Source organism: Ranitomeya variabilis, chromosome 2 (assembly GCF_051348905.1).
Source record: "Ranitomeya variabilis isolate aRanVar5 chromosome 2, aRanVar5.hap1, whole genome shotgun sequence".
Classification (NCBI taxonomy): Eukaryota; Metazoa; Chordata; class Amphibia; order Anura; family Dendrobatidae; genus Ranitomeya; species Ranitomeya variabilis.
The window spans coordinates 357,111,349-357,116,852 of NC_135233.1; positions in this window are offsets into that span (position 1 = coordinate 357,111,349).

Genomic DNA, 5,504 nt, shown 5'->3' on the forward strand with positions numbered 1-5,504 from the left:
ACTGTATATTCTCACGGTTGTCTCATAACAGCACATAAATAGTGTTGAGCATTCCGATACCGCAAGTATCGGGTATCGGCCGATATTTGCGGTATCGGAATTCCGATACCGAGTTCTGATATTTTTGCGATATCGGGAATCGGGATCGGGTTGCATATTCATGTGTAAAATAAAGATTAAAAAAAAAAAAATAGGGATATACTCACCCTCGGAAGCGCCCTGGTTGTAACCGCTGCAACCGGCAGCCTCCGTTCCTAAGAATGAGCGAGTGAAGGACCTGCTATGACGTCACGGTCTTGTGATTGGTCGCGTAACCGCTCACGTGACCGCTCACGTGACCGTGACGTCATCGAAGGTCCTTCACTCGCTCATTCTTAGGAACGGAGGCTGCCGGTTGCAGCGGTTACAACCAGGGCATGTCCGAGGGTGAGTATATCCCTATTTTTTATTTTTATTCTTTATTTTACACATGAATATGGATCCCAGGGCCTGAAGGAGAGTTTCCTCTCCTTCAGACCCTGGGAACCATCCAGGATCACTTCCGATATTTGTGTCCCATTGACTTGTATTGGTATCGGGTATCGGTATCGGCGATATCCGATATTTTTCGGATATCGGCCGATACAATCCGATACCGATACTTTCAAATATCGGAAGGTATCACTCAACACTACACATAAATAATTTCTGCCGGCTCTGCTAGCTACTTGTGATAGGAACTTGGCACTATTCCAGATTATAACTTTGACCATTCTGCTGCCTCTTATTCCTATCAGATATGCAGCACTCCAAAGGATCAGGAATGGCTGATATACTGAAACAATATGCTAGGGAGGACCGCTCGGATGGTGGGCGGACCCTCAGGAATACCCCCTCGCAGGTTCAGCGTAAACGTTCTTCTGATAGTAATGAGGAGGGGAAACAGGCTGAGTTAACTCTTAAACAGGCCTCTGAACAACTAATGCAGGCTATCTCCTTAACCAGATCCTCTCTTACTGAAAAGATAGAAGATGTACACACTGAGGTGGGCCGTCTGAGACTAGATATGCAGGCTATGGGAGGACGCATCACGGAGGTGGAAACAAGAGTGTCACAAATAGAAGATTCCATTACGCCCATGGAGGCTAAATTGACAAAGGTGGCTGGCTCCATAAATGCCTGGAAACAAAAAGCAGATGACTTGCGTCAGAATAACATTCGTATTATTGGTCTGCCGGAGTGCTCGGAGGGCCAACGACCTGAGGAATTCCTGGAGAACTGGCTCAAAACCTCTCTGGAAGGCGAATTCTCCTCAACCTTCTCTGTGGAGAGGGCCCATAGGGTCCCCACGAAGCCCCTTCCCCCTGGAGCTCCTCCGAGACCTTTTTTGGCGCGTATTCTTAACTGCAAAGATAGAGATGCTATCCTACGTATGGCACAGCAAAAGAGCCCTATCAAGTTCCACAATTCCACAATCTCGATCTTTCCAGACTTCTCCATGGAGCTTCAGAAGCAGCGGGCACGGTTCCTGGAAATTAAGAAACAACTCAGAGATTGGAATGTTGTATACTCCATGCTTTATCCCGCTCGCCTGCCGATTGTTCATGAGGGTTCCTCTATATTCTTCACTGATCCGGAGGAGGCGGCTGAGTGGTTACGGGTCCACGGGGTGTCCAATGTAAAGACATCCTAATGTACTTGAGTGGATGATTATATAATGAAGCTTTCTATGTGGGTGTCTAACCTACCAACAATACCGAATGCTTAATTTAGCGAGGGTATCCCCGTTTTCATCTGATAATAGGAGCATGGGACTACGCTCCTACAATGTTTGGTTTTTGGTTTGTTCCTTTTTCTATGTTTGTTTCATAGGTAAAAATCGCCGCCAACGGATATCTCGGCCTCTATGTGTAGTCCCTAGGTTTTACCTGGACAATACTGTTTATTATATCGTTATGAGTGAGTATGGGGTCTGAAATAACAAACATGACCTGGAATGTGCGTGGCATCAAATCTCCCCGGAAAAAAATTAAGGTATTCTCACAGATCAAGCGCTACCACCCACACATTGTAGCGTTGGTCGAGACACATCTGACTAGGGACACGGCCCGGTGTGTACAGAAACCATGGGTGCAATGGTCCATACATGCGTTTCACACTAGTTACTCGAAAGGGGTCTCACTGTTAATCCACAGAGACGTTAAGTGGGAGATGAGGGAGGGTAGGAGGGATTCTGAAGGTCAGTTTGTATTTGTACATGCGCTAATCAACTCTCGTGAATATGTCATATTATGTATTTACAACCCTCCTCCAGCTAATTTATCAATACTTCGGATGGCAATGAGCTTTGCCTTAAGCTTTCCGGACACAAACGTCATCTGCATGGGAGATTTTAATCTGGTCATGGATACCCGCTTGGACAGGCTGAGACTAGATGACGATGTGGTGGGGGAGCCCTCCTCTCAGGCTCCATCCCAATTGGCTTCATTTATGGAGGGAAGCGGTTGGTTGGATTTGTGGAGAACGCGTCATCCGGGGGTAAAAGGCTATACATGTCACTCGTCTACCAGACGGTCTCTGTCTCGCCTAGATTATATATTTGGATCTGTAGGATTGGCAACATGGGTGGATAGTGTTGAACATGGCAACAGGGGAATATCGGACCACAGTCCGGTCATTCTTAAACTTAAATTTGGGCAATCAAATGGCGGCATAGTATGGAAATTGAATCCATTTTGGCTCAAGTTCATAGATTCCAATGATAGAACTCTGAACCAGCTGAAAGGCTTCATTTTAGCTCACTTGGAGCCCCAGAGTAATAACATATTTTGGGATGCCCTTAAGGCATATTTAAGGGGATGTTTATCCTCCTCAATATCTTACATAAAAAGGGTGACCTCGAGGGAGGATGACGAGATGGAGCAACGACTAAAAGACTCGGAGTCCGCATATATATCTAACCCAACTAATGGTAATAGACTTGAGTGGCTAACGTCCCAGAGGCTATATGTTCAACATACAGACACTAAATCTAATTGTAAACTATTTTTTACTCGCCAATCCTATTTTGAATTGGGAAACCAGGCTAGCAAATTTTTGGCTTTCTTGGTACGGCAACCCAATATCTCCAATACTATATTACAGATCCGAACACCGGACGGGTAATTAGTGTCCTCAAATGTGGAGATACTTTGCTGTTTTCACGATTATTATAAGTCGCTATATACTTCTAAGTGTGACTTTGATATTTCTGAGAACCTGGATTATTTATCAGATGTAACATTTCCCCTATTGACCCCAGCTCAGCGAGCCTTTATGGACGCGGAGTTTACTTTGGAGGAGGTTGAGAATGCGTTGATGGATATGGCCTCTGGGAAGGCCCCTCGTCCAGACGGGTTTCCCATTGAATTATACAGGAAGTATCACAATATATTGGCACCACTCTTGTTTTTTTTTGAAATGGGTGGGTCTATTGTATATGAAACCCAAGGCCCATATAATTGTTAATGGCTCCATCTCTAAATCCTTCTCACTATATAGAGGGACCCGCCAGGGGTGCCCCCTCTCCCCAGCCCTCTTCGCCCTTGCGATAGAGGCCCTGTCAATACGTATAAGGTCCTCTGTTGATATTAAAGGTATAAATATAGCTGGTCGTGTGGACACTATTGGTCTATATGCTGATGATATGGTGATATTTATGGATGAGGCGGAGGTGAGATTACCGCGGGTAATTGCCACTATAGATAAATGTCGTAGACACTCGGGCCTTTATATAAATTGGGATATGTCGGTAAGTCGGCGTTGATGCCCCTCTCCCATAATCCATTGCCCGGCCTTGGGACCCTTTCCTCCCTCCCTATTGTACCCAGTTTTAAATACTTGGGTATACATATCTCTCAAGGTAGTAGATCTGATCTACAACTTAATATATTCCCGTTGTTAGAATTAGTTAAACTTAAATTTGCAGCTTGGAGCAAACTTCCGCTATCTGTAGCCGGCCGTATCAACTTAATCAAAATTATATTGCTCCCCAAGATCAGTTAATGTCTTCAACACAGTGCTGTGCTGATCCCAAAATTCTTCTTTACAAGTCTGAATTCTCAAATCACAACTTTTATATGAGGGAAATCTAGGCCCAAACTTAAGCTGTCTACGCTACAGAGATCAAAGCAAGGGGGTGGGGCTGCGGTGCCAGATTTCTATTTATATTATTTGGCTGGTCAGGTCAGAGCTCTTAATAAATGGATGCCCAATAATTACCTTCCTAACTCTGAAAGTCATCTTCTTCAAGCGGCTCAAATGGACTGTCCACTAAACTTTCTAGAATTGGAAAAAAATCAATGTCCCTCGTATGTTACCTTTGCTTCGCTTCGCGCGGTCGGTTTGGAGGCAAATTGAAAAAAACTGTAGGATTCAAAGATATTGTGGCGGAGATGCCCCTGTGGAAAAATGGCTATTTTTCAATTTTATTGAATCACCCATCTGCTGACTTCTGGATCAGACATGGTGTCTCCTCAATAGGTGATCTGTATGATGGGGGGGTCTTCATGTCTTTTGAGCAATTGCGAACCAAGCATGATATTCCGAGATCCCAATTTTTCCGATATCTACAGCTAAGATCAGCCGTACAATCATATATGAGACAGGCGTGTGCAGGTCGTGCTATATCCTCTCTACCCTTGATAGGAATTCTTAAATCGCAGGGCCCCCAAGGTCTTATCTCCTCCCTATATACCTATATGCTATCTTCGGGAGATGCGTCTACTGTTAACTCTATTAAGGGGAAGTGGGGGGGACTTCTTTCTGATATGCAGGAGGAGGAATTTGGAGACATTCTCGAATCCCCGATTAAAGTATCCCCGTCAGTTAATAACAGGATGACTCAACTATATATAATACACCAATCGTATTTAACTCCGACAAGGCTTTTTAAGATGGGTCGGTTTCAAACATCAGAGTGTATGCGATGTCACTTCTCAGATGCAGACTTCATTCACATGATATGGAGTTGTCCCGTTGTCCTTCAATACTGGAGAGAGGTAACATCGCTACTAACATCACTGCTATCAATTCCAGTTCCCCTTAACCCACTAGTTTGTATATTTGGAGTATGGGAAAAGGAGACTTGGGACCATTACATCGATACTTTCTTACGTGAGACGCTCTTTATGGCACGGAAGGTACTGGCTTTGCGGTGGATGGGGAACACGGGTCCATCCACGAGAGCGTGGATTGAGTTGGTCAACTCGATCATTGCATATGAACGCACGTTATACCAGAACAGAGGGTGCCCGGGTAAACTTGAAAAAATCTGGGGTAGGTGGAATTCATCCCATCTTACTCTGTAGACTTGTCGTGGATTGGGGATATCGCATGGAGGGTCAGGTACGAGGTACGGCGCCGAATTAGTAGTTAGAGTAGATACAGTTTTAATTCAAGTGTTCTGGTTTTCTGAGGTTCTCCATTTATATAATTCATATGTTACAATCGGTCCAACAGCTTTAATAATCACAATATAACGTTGG